The sequence below is a fragment of the Megalops cyprinoides genome, chromosome 11 (genome assembly GCF_013368585.1).
Source record: "Megalops cyprinoides isolate fMegCyp1 chromosome 11, fMegCyp1.pri, whole genome shotgun sequence".
NCBI lineage: Eukaryota > Metazoa > Chordata > Actinopteri > Elopiformes > Megalopidae > Megalops > Megalops cyprinoides.
Window position 1 is genome coordinate 6,709,488 of NC_050593.1, and position 18,537 is coordinate 6,728,024.

The 18,537-nt window shown below is 44.0% G+C and overlaps 1 protein-coding gene across 4 annotated transcripts in view; it reads right to left on the reverse strand.

The window, feature by feature from the left end:
* Positions 1-17,450, reverse strand: part of inpp4aa (inositol polyphosphate-4-phosphatase type I Aa) — a 58,745-nt gene extending 41,295 nt beyond the window's left edge. For all 4 annotated transcript variants that reach the window (XM_036541184.1, XM_036541183.1, XM_036541181.1 and 1 more), the window contains exons 1-2: positions 17,315-17,450; positions 1,712-1,814 (exon numbers count right to left, since the gene is read on the reverse strand). The gene's annotated coding sequence lies outside the window, so the exon portion shown is untranslated. The remainder of the gene's footprint in view (positions 1-1,711; positions 1,815-17,314) is intronic.
* Positions 17,451-18,537: the final 1,087 nt, after the last annotated feature.

Below are 18,537 nucleotides of genomic sequence, written 5' to 3' on the forward strand. Positions count from 1 at the left end.
AACCCCCCTCTCACTCTCGCTCTATAACAACACCATCCTTCCCTTTGTATTTCCTACCAGCCAAGCAATTCTCCACCTAAAGCAATTTTATAAATTTACAGTTTTCTCCTCGGTTGATACGATCTTTCTGATGCTCTCTTGAGCTTCATTTTTTCTATAAAAACCCAAAGCAGACATTTTAAATCAAAGCATGCCAATATACAGCAAAACAATACTTGCAATATATAACATATACTGACAAAATATAACAATAAACTTTTCACAGTGAGTGGCAATTTCAAATGAAACCCTTCAAAGCTCCTCCTAAAAGCTGCAGTGTACTGTCTGCATTTTAATGGCTTTTGGTTTTACCTTTTTTAAGTGCTGTCAAATAAAATTGACAAGTGGACTTCGTGGGAGTAGGTCACACTGCTAAACATGACACTATTTTGTCCTGAAAAAACTGCAGGCAAAATTGCAATTCTACATTTTCACTAGTGACTTGCAGCCATAAATGAGAGATCAGTGCCCTGAATTACCCCAATGCACACTGCTGATGATCGTAAATGAGAAAACAGCGCCAAATAATTGTTGGGAGAGAGAGAAAGAGAGAGAGAGCGAGAGAGAGAGGAGAGAGGAGACAGAGAGGAGAGAGGAGAGAGAGAGGAGAGAGAGAGGGAGAGGGAGAGGGAGGGAGGAGAGTAAAAGACAGAGTAAGGATAGTGAAAGGGAGAGAGGGATGAGAGTGGAAGAGAGAGACTGCATCATGTGCATCATGTGCTCAATTTGAAAAAGACTTGGGAGTAATAGTTGACCCAAGCTTAACAGGATCTAGGCAGTGTGCTGTAGCAGTAAAAAAGGCCAACAGGATGCTGGGATATATAGCCAAAAGTACTGAGTATAAATCTAAAGAGATTATATTGAAATTATACAATGCCTTAGTCAGACCTCACTTGGAATACTGTGTAAAGTTTCGGGGCACTGCACTATAAAAAAGATATCGAAGTTCTTGAAAAGGTTCAAAGAAGGGCAACTAAATTAGTTCCTGGCATGAAATATAAAAGCTACGAGGAAAGACTCAAGTTACTTAACCTATTTAGACTAAGCAAGAGGAGGCTTACAGGTGATTTAATTGAGGTATTTAAATTTATAAAAGGACTCAATAAGGTTAACTATAATAGATTTTTTAGGGTGAGTTCAGTCTGTAAAGCAAGAGGACATAAATGGAAACTAGTTAAGAGTAAGTTCCGCACTGATATAAGGAAATATTATTTTACATGGAATACATGTTATCAATACATGGAATAGTTTGTCAGGTCATGTAGTTGAGGCAGAGACCCTTGCTGTGTTCAAGTCTAGACTTGATGCAGTTTTGGATACTCTTTATTTAAGAAATGGCGAGCTTAGTTGGCCTGTTCTCGTCATCATATGTTCATATGTACTTATTTGTCACTTTATATTCCACTGGCAGATGTGGCAACAGAGGCCAACCGTAGTTTATGAGTTGCTCTCTGGAACACTCTGTCCTTGTTAGTGTGTATTTGTGTGTGTGTGTGTGTGTGTGTATATATATATACTTAGATATATACACATATCTGTGTGTGTGTATGTATATATACTTACATAAATGCAAGTACAGATAAATGCACCCACAGAAGCACAAACACATGCAGATGGACAAACACACTCACACACTCAGGCCTGGTGTCAGGGCTCACGCCGCCCTACTTACATTTCTGTCAGTACTGGGGGAGCATGGGAGGAGGGGGGCTTCACTCAAACCCCAGTGCACTGTGGGAAGGGAGGAATGACGGGTGCAGCTTTCCAAACACGAGCTGGAGGAAGGGAAAGAAAAACGTCAAATTAGGCAAAAACCTTCAAGGCCAAAAATTTGTGTGATTCGCAGACAATTCATTTTCATGCTGGGATTCAGAGCCTGATGTCATGGGGGTGGAGACTCAGGGACACCAACCCATTGAGACCGATTACACGACGGCCACTCAGAGAACTAAAGAGGAATGAAAGAATAAGAATTATAGAAGGACTAGGTGAGACCTACTCCAAGAAGCAAGCTGCATTACTCACATCACACACAAAGCAATGAAAACTGCCCTTATTTGGTTCCTTCTCTGAATGAGATGCGTATTATTTTATGCCTGGGGGCCCTCATTAATAAATGCAAGATCCTGTTTTATGGTGCCTTGCATTCTTACTGCATAACAGTGAGAGTTAAACACATAATTTAAACCACTTTACTGTCAGTCTGGTAGCTGTGGTAAATGTTAAGGTAGCAAGGTTTATAAACTTATCCTCCTATAACAACAGTCCACACACACACACACACACACTGTCTGTCCCAAATTTATTCTCATGTGGTTGACCCTAACTGCCCTGCACAGTACATCAGGGATCAGAATACCCAGAAGTCACTGCAGCATAACACAGGATTTCCCCAGGGCTGGACACAGCAGTGAGAGTTGTGCTTTCCCCAAACATGTGACACATGAAAAGAATAGATCATTCAGCCTTCTCTTTTCTTCATCACACAGCCTTCTCTTAACCTCATACCTAAGGCTGTGTGATATGACGATATATATCGTGTGACGACAGAAAAACGTCTATCGTTTCATATTATGATCTATCGTTTATTTTGTTGTGTCGCAAATCACACATTTTACGGCAATATTTTTTGTCATTTGGACTTTACCAAATGGACTTTGGACTTTGCACTCTTCTACCTGGCACGGATGCAGGCAGAAAATGTGCATGAAGGCAACACAAACATGGAGGAGAGTGAACACGACACAGAACTTTAGTTGAAAATTGTTTTCCATTTACCTTTTTGTATTTTACACGTTGATATTTTATATTTTGTTACATGCTTAACCCTTTCACACGTAACTTATTTTTATGCTATGTCGCGCGTGTTATGTAACATGGTTCGTTATGTTTTCATTAGCGTTATTATTAAGCTTCTCATAGTTTTCAGTTAGAATTTGCTATATTTTTTAAAGTTAAATCACAGTTTCCTCAAAGCTAAAATTAGCTAGAATTTTTCCAATCTAGTGTTTTAATCGCACCGGTTTTAGCATACATGCTAAACGGCTAATCACACTGGTGTGACTGTATGTGCGAAAGGGTTCATTGAAAATTTGCACAAAGGTTCTAAATAAAAAAATAAATAATCAAAAATAAAAGAAAAATAATCAAATATGAGTAAGTACCTTTTATTTGTCGAGTATATAATTAAAAATGTAATAGGAAATAGGCCTTTCCATGTGGTCATTTTATATAAATTATTTATTCATTGAATTGATAGAAAAAGTGCTCATGATATGTATTGTTATCGGGATATGAAATGACCTATATTGGGATATGAGATTTTGGTCATATCGCACAGCCCTACTCATACCTAAATGTAAGTAGGCCACTGATACTCAACAGAACTGTAAACATACAGGAGATGGAGCTGACTATCTGGTCAATATATCGGATATCTGTGGTAAGACCCTCTGACAAGGTTAACCCAAAACTTATTTGACTGGTTACTTATTATGGCTATTCAATAAACAAGGTAACTATACAGACGTCTGACAGGTAGTGTTCCGAAGCCTAAGTGAAGATGTTTCTAATAATGACACTTCAGTGATTTATATACCTGTCTCTTTGTATAGATATAGCAAAGGATGGATTTTTCACCCTTCACCACTATCAGTTTGTAGGTCTGCATTACCCTAAACGCTGTGTTCTCCACCACAAATCAAGACGCTACTGACTGGCTGAGCACGACTGAAACCACTGGCTCTGTGTTTCATGGCCTTCATGTCAAGTGTGAAGTAGCCTTTCATTGAACTACCCAACACAGTGGATGTAGGAGGTGGGCAGAGAAAAGGAACAGCAATCAAAGTGCTGCTAGTGATGCAAAGGTCAGGTGCCTGCTGATGTAACCATGAGCAACATGCTTTCTTCAAACCCAGTTTGCACGTCATATCACAAAGAAGACAGTCCAGAGACCACCGCATTTGGAGAAATCCACCAATACCGTACCGTACCCTTACATACAATATAATAACGCAACACACAGTTTAGTATGTTAAATACATGTGGGACAGGCGTGGGAACAGTGGTCTAACAATGTAAAGCACAACGCATTATGTGGGGCCCTCTCTCGCAGTGGGGTAACTAGTGTCCTGTCTCTTTAAGAAACTAGTGTTTCTGGGAGTTTCCCACGAGGGCGGCCCGCCCCTGTGTCTCTGTGCTTCTAATTAAAGAGTGCTCTGGCCCTCCAGATGGCTTCCAACATGGAGGCTCTGATCATCGGCCCAGGGACGCCATCCCTTCCCATGAGGCTAGAGGGTGGGAGGGAGGAGGTCACTTGTTTATATCACAACAATGTGCCCCCCTTCAGGAGGTAAAGAATATTGAGATTAGAGCGTGAACGAGTGCCCGCTGAGGCAAGACCAGATGTATCCTTTTCAGATGAAAATGAGCAACGCCCATCCCCCATCCTGCTACACACACACACGCACGCGCACACGTGCGCACACACACACACGCGCACACGTGCGCACACACACACACGCGCACACGTGCGCACACACACACACACACACGCGCACAGTCCAGTCTCAGCACCATGTTACATCGCCTGAGGAGAAAATCTCACTCCTCCGTGGGACCATATGGCTGAGTTTTTCCTGCAAAGTTCAGGCTTGTGACTCTCCATCACAGTTGAGGGGATCGGTCTCTCTACACAGTTCACTCATTCATAACTGCACTGAACACCACCACATGTACAGTACATATACTTGCACATGTGTATGCACTTGCATGCATGTACATTATATGTGTATATATGTATATATAACCTATGTATGAGAGGGAGACATGAGCACTCAAGAACATGAGCGCTCGAATTAGAACAAGTGCTCAAGCACTGAACATCTGAGCTCCTTGAAGCATTCACAGGTAAACTATTTAAACACAGACAGTTCAAACCAGTACCTGTAAAACAACAACGCCAAATAGGGGGGAGGAATTAGGAGCCTTCCAGGTTTGCTGCCTACGTTCCCTCCAGAGACTGGAAGTAGGCGGGCCTGAAAGGGTTGGGAGGCAACTGGCGTGAAACCATAGCAACCAAGCTGCTCGAGCTGCATGCCCCACCAGCCGGCGGGAAGAAAGGAGCGTCCAATGGAAACGCTCCGACGATGTCGGTGGAACAGCACTGGGGGCGGGGGCTGAGGGCGGGAGGGGGTGCGAGATTTGCAATGCAAAGTGGGCGAACAACAAGACCACCTGCTAAATGCATCACCTCGCATGACCGAGGCGCGGAGGGAAGGCGTCGGGGCCCGCCGTGGATGCAACGCTACACTGCAAGCAGAAAGACTGCTGACCACAGGCAGCCACCCAGTCTGGCTTTATGTGAGGATCTGAACAAAGCACCACGCGTGCTCCAGCACTTGAAGGGTCCATCCCCCCCTGTGCATGTTTGTGCATATGCATGCTCAGCTAATAAACACCAAAGTTTTCTGCCTTCTGTGTCATCCAAACTGTCATGAGTCTGTTTGTAATGTGACTCTATTTGGTATAAAGATTAGTGCTGTTTGCACACAGATGGAACCATGAGGTGGCACTGAGACTGGTCTGTGCTGGTGATACAAAAAAGTGCGAGTTCACTCGGCTTGGAGCATATTATGAGCGCGAACACACAGCATCCTGTTCATTACCTCTTGCTACAAGGTAAATAATGACTCGGCTCATTAGACCCCTTTTCCACTGCAGAGCTGAAACCAGGCTGGCTCATTATACCCCTTTGCTGACCACAGCAAACAACCTTAGTGAGAAAAAAAAATAATGCAATCTGTGATCAGCAATGGGGTGATGTTATGTTCAGCAATAAAAATAATACATTCTTATGAGAAAAATGTCAGCCCCAGCCATGTCAATCTGCAGAGATTCCAGCCTTCACGGTGATGTAACAGGCTCCAGCTGTGATTGTGGGTATCGCAGTGGAAAAGCAGCCGTGGTACTCCAGCCCGGCCAGCTTTGGCTCCAGCTCTTACTGGCCTGGCTCCAGCCCTACTGTGGATGAGTATCGGCGATGAAAGATCCAATGCAATCAATGGCTCTTATTCAGCAATTAAAGCCTGAGCTGGAACACAGCCCAGAAGCCAGTGGATTTCCATCTTGGATTTCCAGTTTTCACTTTTGATCAGCATAACCATCGTTTGTGTCTGTTAAAGTCCGAGTGCTTTAGTGAGCTCGTCTTGTGTGCATGCGATTTCTCAGGCAGTAACGGGTCACAGGGGCCCGGGGCCCCAGCTGCTTGACCACAACGGAGCTCGCACAGGGAAATTACGCTGGCTTCGGCAGCCTGCGCTCCGTCAGCAGGCCAGACAGACCACAACGCGACAGCCACACACTCCAGGGTGGGCGGTGGAGGTGGCGCTGGACACTGTAGCGTGCCTACTGCGGTCTTCACCTCCGTCTTTGCACTGCCACTTCCTGTGCAAATCAGGAAGTCCCTGAGGGCCCCTTCCTCTTCACAAGCAGTGGATTGTAGGGGTTTCTGATCTAGTTGGGGGGGGGGGGTGTTCTGGGGGGGGGGCAAATGCGTGAGCATGAACGACCGTCTCATGGTCAAAGGTCAAACAGTGTTGGTAACATCTGAGCTGTTCCGTGTTAACACACCTTCTTGTATTTTCTCACTGACAAGAAGTGAAAGTGCAAAGTGGGCCGCAGCGATGACAGAGAACAAAAAGCCACACTTCCTGAGAACAAAGAAGACACAAAGGCCAATGCAGCAGCACCTTGACTGATGGTCAGCCCCAGTGCTGCGGTGTACAAGCCTCCTTCCCTGAGGGCATTGTGTCTTTAAAGGGAAGTGGCCTGGTGGAGGCGGTTTTGTAACAGCATAGACACGTACTGCACACACGCCTGGAGCCCACCAAGTGACCGAAATGGAGATGGGCTGGATCAAGGCAGGACTCCATTACCCTACTGGTGATGCAATTATAGTGAATTATAGTGAGGTGAGTGGGCAGGGAACACACATTCCCATCGTATCAGTCTCTGCTTACTACAAACTGAAGAATGACTTATGAAGGCCAAGCCTAATTTCACCAGAGGATATGGAGAGCCCAATCATCTTTAGTGCCAGGATTATTATACAGCCGTTGCCAATGTTACAGAATTGAATAAGCGTGACAGTTTGGCCAGGCTCTTCTCATGATCTTGGGGTGAATGCAGATGGTGTTACGTGTCCATGGCAACGTGGGGCTCGGGCTAGTCACGCGGCTACAGGGCGGAAGCACACGCGTCTTGTCTAATCACCCTGTGTCAATCTTGGCCCTCCTTCCACAGTGTCACACAGTCTGGCCACTCCTGCAATGGTGCTCCAATCAAATCGACCAAGATCTCCCATTTCACTTGGGGCCTTTACAGGCAATTAAGTCTTATTTAAAGGTCCTGTGAGAAAAACGAAATCACCACCGTCACGCCAGTACCGTTCTGACATGTTCTCGATAGCAGACATTAGCTGTCATCAGCTGCAGAATTCACACTGTGCATGCAAGCAAGAAGTGGTGTTTCTGCTGTCGCCGCATATATACCAAACTGATGCAACTGTTTAATATTTCGAAAACTGATTGTACAGATACTTTGGGTTTAGTTTCAAGTTTTCAAAGCCCTTGTCTTAAAGTAGACATCTGTCAGACTGAAACAACCAAAAAAAAAAAAAAAACACAAAAAACCCCACAGTCGGCTGCACTGACATTTATCTCTCTGAGGCACAGTATTTTCACATCACAAAAAGGATGCCGACTGAGAATAAATGATATTGAGAGAATGGAGATACTGTGGAAAAAAAGAAAAAAGAAACAGAAAATGGTTGCTCTTGCACCAAAGCCCTTATCTGATGCTGAGGACTGCCGCTGGTTAACGCGTTCGCCGTCGAGACGTGTCAAACACCCCCCGGTGCACTATGCTCCTATGCACAGGAAGTACCAGAGCCATCCAGAGGGCTTCCAGGCACTTCGAGGATGACTCACCCGCCGCTCATAAGAAAGTGATCTCACCCACCGTCAGATGTGACTGAATGTGAAAACGCCGGTGTGCAATTTGACGGCCATGATGTTCCCCGCAGCTGCTCTACTAGCGGAGCGAAAGCCAGCGAGAGGGAACTCCAGCCGAAGAACGAGTTAGACAGCCCTGCTGTGGAAAGGGTGAGCACTGATTAAACTGGGGTTAAGACACAGGACTTCCTTTTTCACTCGAGAGCAGAGACATTTAACTATGGAAAGTCCCAATCCAGCAGGTCTTTAAACCATTAACTCTCCAAACTGGGGAAGCCTAGACAATTGATGCAATGAAGACAACTGAGTAGCCCTGAAGATGCTGCGGCCCTCCAGGAGCAGGGTAGATTAGCCCTGTAGGCAGTGAGGCCCTCCAGGACCGACATCACAGATTCCTCTAGCTACTAAAGGATGTCTGCTAATGTTAAATTACAGAAATAGTATTTCTGGACAAGATAGATGGAATAAAGTCTGCTGTTATGTGTTGTAATTCCTCGTTCATGCAGAAACACTTCCTTATTGCTGTGGCTGAGATGGAATGCCATCCACTGTTTACATTCACTGGCGAGAACCAGCTGCTAGAGGACTGCAGTTTTTTCCTTCTCAGCCGCAAATAAACAGAGAAAACTGCTTCTCTTCAATCCTACTTCACTTGTATCCTTTCCATTACTGGGGCTTTTTGACCTCTGAGTTGCAACAAGCTGTTTTATTGGTTCACTGTGGTACGTCCTAGCTGCTGTTGCCCTGCAGTTCATCGGGAACGTTAGATGGATTACTTTCACTTCTCAAAATGCTTTACCTAGTATACAGAAGCACATGACCATCAAACATTCCCAGAATGCACTGGTTTCACACCGTGACGGAAACACCCCCCTCCCACCCCACTCCCCACACACTGCCTGTACACTGCGCACCCCCACACCAGCACCAGCTCCTGACTTCCTTCTGCAGAGCTGCAGGTGATCAATGAGAGCTGCTCCCCCCACCTCACCCTCCTCAGAGCTGCAGGCCCATAGAGAGAGGGAGAGAGAGAGACTGATTTATGTATCACGCTGCTATTGTTTTGCATTCTTATTTTTGTATAAAGAGAACATTAATATTCATATTGTTCCGCACGCAGTTGGGGCCTTTCGGTTATGCAAGCTTTGGCAACATGCGCAGCCATATAATTCATGGCATTTAAAAGATTTGAATGGAATCAAATGGAGAGTGCGAGTGAGAGTGTCTGAAAGAGAGAGAGAGAGAGAGAGAGAGGGAGAAGGAGAGTGTTTGAGGTTTACGCTGGTGCATCACTGTGTGAGAGACAAGACAAGACTGGTGTCTAACAGTGAGAGGAATACCCCATTCATACCCCATCTCCAAACCGTGAAGTGAATAGTCTGCTATGAGACAGACAACAGGCGTTGGCGGTAAAGCAAAAATAATGAGCCTATGGCCTGTGCCTGTGCCTGTGCCTTTCCCTGGTAGAGGCTTCTCGAAATGCAAGGGGGAAGTACTTCCGGGCATGGCACAGCAACACTGCACACACTCTTCATGCTTACTGCATTCGTAGTTAATTTTGGCAGCCAATGCTGTCGCGAACCACACTGACAGCTGAGCTGGACTTTCCAGTTTCTTCTTCACTTGACTAGATTTTTGGTATGACTTTGGACGGTTTTTACAAACATGCTTTATCCTCTATGGGGATGAAAGGCCTGCTTCAGTCCCTTGCAGCATGAGACTGAGATGCTAGCGACCCCTCATCTGGATTGATGTGTATTCGTCAGAGCTAGCTTGCGCTGGAATGAATGAGACAGTAGCTGAAGAGAGAAGCAGGTGAGAGGAGACATTTGCTGGGAAGAGACAGGGTGAGTAAGAGGGCAGGGACATGGGGAAGGGACAGGAGATCCTTTTCTGGGGACCCAAGAGACTATGCCATGCTGTCAGATCTGCCGCAAGGGTCCGCTTCATCCCAGCTGTTGCAGGGAGAGTGCTACCCAATGCGAAAATGAAAGGGAAAGTCATGGGTCCCCCCCCTTACCCTGGCTCCTGGTATGCACCCTGCTGCACCACATGATGGCATCCTTCACAGAGCCCTGCTGCGCCTGGCTGTGCAATCAGTTCAGATGTGGGGCCATCAGCCTGATCGGCATGTCCGCACAGTCAGAGTTTCAGCAGGAGGATCAGCTTTGATCTTCTCCTCCGACACGCGACTCTCAGTGCTGATCACGGATCAGTGGACGCGCTCAAACTCACAGTTTATATCACAGATCAGGGTAATACCAAAACAATACTCCAGCGCTGGGGAAAAGGGAGGCATTGCGAACCCACGTAGCGGGTGGAGCCATCACGTCCCCCCCCAGTCAAAACATGCTCACCGCAGAAAAACACCAGGACTGGTCAGGATCACACTCCTCCATTTTGGGGGTTTGTGAAGCCTCTCTGTTCTGCCACAGGATCTGTCCCACCTCTGTGCCTCGCACAAATGAAAGTTTAACATGCAGGGCCGACCTGAGAGAGGAAGGCAAACTAAAGCAGTACTAACGATGAATAATGCAGTTTGCGTGGTGCGACCTCGTGCAGGAAGTTTGGAAAGGTTTTCACGCGGCACGTTTCACGGACACGTTCCCTGCCCGCTCTCCAGGCGGTGTTTACGGCGTTCCTGCTGAAGCCGACTGCAGGCTCCACTTTCCTTTCCCTATATCCGCAGCATCCGTTCTCCTGCCTTTCATACATTATTCACAGCAGTTACACAAGCTGGAGTCGGCAGGTGGAGCAGCGTCTCTCCCACCGCGTGCCCTGCCGGCTGAACTCGCCCCGAGGGACCTCCGACAGGCAGGGGGGATCAGGACGGAGGAGCAGATTGGGGCCCAGATTCAATCTAACTGCAGTGTGTGTCGATCACTTGAGGTGTGTCTGTGTATTTGCGGATGCGTGCATGTGCATGTGGGCGGGTACGTGTTTCCAGCTAATCCAAAGTGATGAAATGAATCAGCAGGAAGGTAAACCTATTAAACAGTTTCTGAGAAAGAGAGAGGGAAAGATACTGTATACTGTATAAATGTACATAAATATATGTAAAATTTCCCAAATTTCCCCACCTGGGGATCAATAAAGTGCTGTCTTATCTTATCTTATGTATTCTGTGTGCATCTGTGTGTGTGCATATTTTTTGGTAAATTGTCATTTTGTCTGAATATTAATTCGATAAATGCTGGTACTATCGCTACACTTTTAGACCCATTTTGACTCCTTCAATGCCATTTTGAGTTCACCACAATTCTCGGAGAAGCTTTTTCACACTTAAATCATACCTTGGATTCACACCTGAGATTGTGTGTCAGGTCCTAACGTGGTGATAATTGCTATTCCCTGCACCTCACTTGCTGAGTGGATATCAAGTTTTTTCATATTTTAAGAAGCAGTGAAGATGTACCAACAGCCAGTCAAAGATAACCATTCAATAATAACATAATGTGTAAAACAAAACAAAAACAAAACAGTCACTTCCTGTAAACAGTCTTTTACTGCAGCTAAAAATATTAAACTTTAAAAGACTAAAATACAAAAAAGAGCATCAAGTCAAAAATGCATGAGGATCATGAGGAATTTCTTCTTAAAGCAACACTAAACCACAAATAGATGTACCAAGTTATTTCTGGACTTCAGTCCCCAGCATCCACCACAAAGTTGTTATATTCAGAGAGACAGACAGACAGCAAAATGCATTCTGGGGTTTGTATGAGACTTGACTGATTGCTGTGAAGTTTCTTACAGAACTAGTAGGAATTTCAAATTAGCTAGTTTTCAGTTCTTTGTGAAAAAAGGCTTTTCTGTGTAGATTCCAACAACAGTAACTGCAGCTGAATTATAATTTTGGTTGCAGCAAGATGGTTTCTTAAATCCGTCCACAGACAGCCAAAACTGCAAACAATGGAGGCAAGATAAGTGGAAGGAAACAGCCAGGTAGCGTGACAGAAACATTTAATAACCTTTTGAGTAAGAGGTTTATAACCTTATAGGGCTGCATTACTGACCAGCAGGCATCCTTACCACACAGCACCTTACCCCATTTCAAAAACTGTGGAGCTGTCTCATCCCTGAATTCTCTGACTGCAACACCTGAATCAGTAATGTCTGTCAGGTAAACCTGCAGTGCATTTACAAAATGATTTTCAATTATATCTGTAGTATGTGTAGCTCTAATGCACGTAATATGAATTAGGGGTCGACCGATATGGTGTTTTCAGGGCCTATACAGATACCAATTATTAGTAATCAAGGAGGCCAATAACCGATATTTGGAACTGATATACATTTGCAGTAAAAATGAAAATCTTGGTGTCAAAATTTAGAATAACACAAACTCCAACACAAAACTTTGTTGAAATGCCTTTAAGCATATGTTTAATTAAAATAGAACTTTTTAACATTATCTTAAAACAAAAAGTGCAGGGAGCTCCCAGTAGCATTTATTATAAAGTCAACTGAAAATTTTAATAAATGAATAAACAAAATAGCTCCCCGAAGTTTTATAAAGTGAATAAAGTAAAAATAAATAAAACTAGTAAAACTTAAATCTGTACAGAAATTTGAGTCTCAATTAGTAGTCCCAATTCAGCAGTACCAGACTGTGGTGCAGAAAGCAGAGCTGCTCAGCGTGCTCAGCCACTATGCTGGCTAAATTATGGATCAACAAATGAACTTGTTGACGTTCGCATTCAAGTTAGCTCTACAACCCTCAACATTAGCTTACATTATTATGACCATCGGCTACCTATAACATGTAAAAACACCATCTCATACGGGCAAGTAATGTTATGTTCGCAATATGGTAGCTAAAATAAGTTCCAGTTGCACTGGCACCAATGTTACTGAAAGATATAGCTATTGCTACATAAATAAACTCTATTATCTCGTTATCTCGTATCCCGATATACAGTTAACCGTATAGCACTGCAACAAAGTGCATTAATTCTAACATTTTCAGTGTAACTGGGAAACTGGGCATGCTTGTCATCATAGAAACAGATGTGGCACAGCAGCCTTCAGTGTTGATAGGCTATTACTCGTGACGTGTAACCAATCAGATGCCAGAGACCACAGAGTGGTGACTACAGACAGAGAGAGGCTGCTGCATCAAAGCCAATGTAGCACATTTTTAAATTAATTTATTTTATCGGCAGTGGGATAAAAAATAACAATTCCGATAATCGTAAAAATGCTGAATATCGGATCCGATAATCGGCCAGGCCGATAATTGGTTGACCCCTAATATGAATCTCCAAGAGAGGTTAAATGGAGTGTCTAAAACTCTACATTTGGGTGTGTTTGTGTGTGTGTGTGAGAGAACATGTGTTTGCACATGACGAACAGCATGCATGCTGGGGCATCCATGCATGACCGCTTTTCTGCAAAAGCGCTTTCTTCCTCACGTGCATGCGCATCCCTGTTGGAGTGCACAAACACGTGCGTGTAATGTTAACGGTCTATACTGCTCCGTTTCCTCAGCCACGATCCACGCTAACCTTACAGAACGAGCGGCCCGGTCTGTTCGACCGTGCAAAAAGATCAAGAGAGCGTGACATCTCCAGGGCCCAAACGAATCACTGCACATTCAGGTGTTGTCTGAAACCCCTCTATTTTACCACTGTTACCCCCAAGGCTACCCCCAATTACCACCAGGCTGTGTTTAATGAATGAGTCACTGTCTAAAGAGAAGCCTTCAGAGCATGGCCTCAGGGAACATTTATAAAGGATACTAGTAGTCTTATTTAAAGATGCGTTTCTTTTTAAATTAGCTAAATAGTGCTGAGAGCTAACATCCTTACACTGGTTTAGTCAGAAACAATATTGAAATCACAGGTGAATACTACAGCCCAGTACCCCACATCTTGGAGGCAACAGAGGAAGCAGCACATGACATGTAGACATTAAATGGAAATGCCACACATTAAAAGGGATATTTAAAGCATAGGCTAACTAATGCAGTCAGGGCCTCTTTGATGATGCAAGTTTGCGTTCAACTGAATGCTTTCAACGTTTTGCACAGCAGAGCACCTCGTCGCCCCTCATCACCCCCTGCCCCCAGTGAGTCTCTGCTGGGTGGCAGTTTGAACACCCTCTGCCTATGGTGGGCCGCTGCAGCCGAGTACTGATCTGTATCTGAGGTCCATCTGAATGGGTCTCAGCACAGAGGGCTTGACACAGCGCAGCACATCAAGATACTCTGGTGTCCACACAAGGTCTTCAGCATCAACCAACTTTGTGTTTCGTCATTATTAATGTGGTCTGCTCTTGATTGCTTCACAGGGACACGTGAATGTGTGTGTCTGCTTGAGAAGATGTGGCGCGATAGTGAACTCCATGCTTCCTGAAAGCACTGCAGTGTGAACACCTGACATGAAATACCATAAGCAGCACAGAGATAGGGACCCCATGTCTCATTTAAGCAGCTCTGCAATTACAACCCATAGTAGAGTTGGAACCAGGATGTGTCACTTATTCCTTTTTCCACAGTAGAGCTGTAACAGGGCTGGCGTGCTTATACCTTTTCCCACAGAAGAGTTGTAACCAGGCTGAGTTCCACTATTCCCTTTCCCGTAGTAGAGATGGAACTGGGCTGGGGCATTCCCCTTTTCCACTCCTGCACTGAATCTAGGCTGCCTTGTAGCCCTTTTCCCCTGCAGAGCTAAAACCAGAATGAACTGCTTGCACCCCTTTCCCAACATACAAATGAAATCAGCCTCACCCATGTAATTCAGATTCTGTGTGGCTGTCCACAGGTATATGTCTCCGTGCTGGTCCATGTCAGTGCAGTGCAGTAGTGTTACTGGTGCTTGCCTTTGTGCATAAAAGGTCTGAGCAATGCTGGTAAGCTGACGCTTTCAATATGATGGAAAAGCAAGTGATCCTTACTGGGTTACCCAGCTCTGGTTCCAGCTTATCCCAGCTCTACAGTGGTAAGGGGGTATAACGAGCTCACCTGGTTCCTGCCCTACCAGTGGGAAAGGCATGTAATGACCTGGCCTGGTTCAAGGGCTACAGTGAAACAGGGATATACAGAGCAAGCCGGGTTCCAGCTCTACAGTGGGAAAGGAGTATACAGGCTTATAATGTATTTGTGCCCTTGGCGAACATTTTCAGAATTATCTACACTGTGGCCTCTCTTTGCCACCATAATGGATATCAGTCTTCCCTTCAGTAATGTCTGTGCTTCCAGTTGTCAGGCCTTTGCCTAAACTTAAATTTAAATCTTCACTTGTCACCCCTTGATCTAGGTCCAGATAACAGGACCGGAGACCATAAACTGAACTGAACATATCACTGAAAGACTTTCAGCCAGTACCTTGCCATTCCCTGTTTCTGTTTAAAGGATCATACTCCTGTTAAGGTCAGTACTATCTGACAGCTGCTGTATTTACTCATGGAATGGAAATGCTCTTTCAAAATAACAGACAGAACAGTCCCACTCCCCTCCAACTCCCACTGACATCACCAATCACCCAACACATCAAATATGATAACATAATGATAGTTTACGTTTACAAAATGCTCACAAAATCCTTACAACGTCTCTTTTAGATTGAAGGAAAATGTGGATTGCGGTGAAAGCACAGCACGCTGCAACGAGCTATTCACGGGTACAGACCTAGGGCAACCGAGAACAGAGTGTTCACTGCGCGAACATCAGCTGACAGCTACCGTTACCATGACTAACCAACGTTATCTGGGTAGTTAGTTAGCTTGCAAGCTAAAACGCCGCTGTTACCGCGTTGCACTGAATGGTCATTAAAATCATTCAGTTTATATTGTTTAAAGCCAAAACGTTAGCGTAGCTGAAGGCACATCAGGACAGAGGCTTTTGTTCTTGGCAGAAACAGCGCTGCTCTCTCGGCCTCCCAGTGGGGAAAATGACCGGCTCTGACTATGATGAAGTCCCCCCCTTATGATAATGAAGCGGTGCAGAGTTCTCACCAGATAATGAGACCGTTTATATTTCGGTCTGTCTGAAAGACTGTGTAATCTTGATAAAACAATGCAATAACAATAGATAATGCAGAAGAGCCTCTAAGGATTCGTCTGGGCACCGTTAAGTTACAGTGTTACACTTGATTGCCAGACAGACAGATGCCCATATACAATGCAATGGGTATCAAACAGACAATGAACTCCATTTAGGAATTACTTACACTGTCCATTCACACAGACGAATCCGTGAACACACAGCATCTTCTCAATGTCTACAACGCTGAGTGCTTCCACTGTTTGTTTTCTCGCTTTCTAAATTAAACAAGGTACACAGAACTATGAAAAACGCACTTTCTTCAAACGGGACAGGTAGTTTCTGTATTTTTCGTAGTCTGAAATAATCGTTCAGCTCGTATTGTAACTACATTATATTACATAACTAAAATTATGGAAAACGATGATCATAACGCTAACTACTATCAGTGATTGCCAGCAGTCCACACAACGTGCATTTTAAATGGGAAGTAAAACTTGCTGTAGCAGGCGAACACAACGCCTGTTATTTGAGTTTAAAAATATATGGCAATCAAAGCGGAGGTGGCCCTGAAAAGATTTATTTACAGTCTGTAGTCAAATATATTCTCTGCAAATATGGATGACAAAAGCCAGGGGTTAAAATTACTGTACCATTACTGAACTGATTGACCCGTTATGGAAAAAACTTCAATGCTCTCTGTCGAAAGGGATGCATCTTACAAATCTTGCGGTTACAATATCCGCCCGTGACATCCAAATGGCTACACAAGAATAGCGTTGCTAGCTTGCTGGCTAATTTAGCTAGCTAGCTGGATTTTGGTCAATGTCCCATCACAAAATATAGCTTGACTAAAATCGCAGAGATCACAGACAGAACGTCGTTCAACTGTAGTTTTGGACAATATATTGACGTGTGCATTTTATTCCCCTCTCCGATGACAACAATACGCGTCACTATTTATTTCGTCTTCTCCATCAAGTGGCTAGCACAGCTAGCAAGCAGTCTATGAACTAGCGCTGGGGAGTTCGTAGTGGGAAAGGCACCAACATCATGACATCAGCCGTAAATAAACATATATATATGATGTTACAGCCAGCTAGCTAACTAACTGGTTAGCTAACAGTACCTCAGTTGTTCCCACGCCACTCCAGGTTCAAATGTCTAGTTATTGATTTGATCAGCTACCATAAACAAAGCTAATATGCAATGTACCGTTCGTTTGTGAGATCCAGACATTGTGCAAGCTACAACAATAGGCACACTTAAATAAACTTACGTTTCTACGGAGAACGATAACGATCCATCTCGTTTATCGAAATGTGATATCGGATTTCAATTCAATTCCGTGACATTTCTCTTCTCGGTACTGCTTGTCTCGTTTATCCCTGCAGAAACAGTCGACTCGCCCTGCCTTTCCGTGACACATTTTGACGTAAAATGCGTTCGCGGGACCTCCCCTTGCTTGGTCCGCAATCTCTTACACGGCTTCCGCATGCCGGGCTGTGCAGTAGCAGCACGACAATCAAATGACCGATGCAATCGGTCGGTTTTCGTTTTAAAATGGACAAATTGCATTAAAATTACATTATGGTTATGGAAAAAGACGATGCCGCCTGTAGTTTTCATGAAACCAGTGCATATATAATTCTATAATATAAATGCACATAAATACGTCAAAATCTATATAACTAATCCAAAACGACCACAAAATTAGACTAAGTTTATGCGCTTTGTTTTAATTTTACACTTGCTTGCTCTGATATATGAATATAAATTATATTAAACTCGTTTTAATATAATGTAATTAATGTAATATAATTACGTTCAAGACATTTTATGAGTAGCCTATAACATCTGCAGTGCAATAATGAAGCGTCGTTTCCCCTGATTTGTTCCTTTTCAATCTGAGCTATCCCTCGTTGATCAGGTAGGAAGGATGTTTACCTAGTTAAAACTGTAGTGCGATCTAATAAAGACTTAGGCCTAGTTTGTTTTGTTTTGACATAATTAAAACCAATGACAATAATGTTAATTAAAATACTCTTGAGGTTGGTTTGTGGCAAAAGAATAAGATGGGAAAAACGCTACAAGACTAGGTAGGTATAAATAATCATTTACCTGTATAATTATACGAATTTATCATTTCAAAGGCCGTTGATTTGCCATGTTCTTGGCACGTCCAACTGGATGCTCTCACTGTCATTTATGATCAAATACTCATTGATTTTCTCTAGCAAAAAAAGTTAATTTCAAGCACCAGTAATATGTATAGGCTACGTGTTAAATGTTTCAAAGAGAAATGATCAATTTTCTTAGAAAAGATCAGGGTGCAGGTTCAGTTATGCACAAAGCCAAGACCCAGAGCTTGGGCTATATGGTCATTACAAAACGCGTACTTTCGCTTATTGAGAGGACTAATAATGATCCTCCGTTCAGCATCTGCGGCCTTTTCACCGACTGAATTATGATCTGAACAGTAATACATTTTGAAACAAGCAC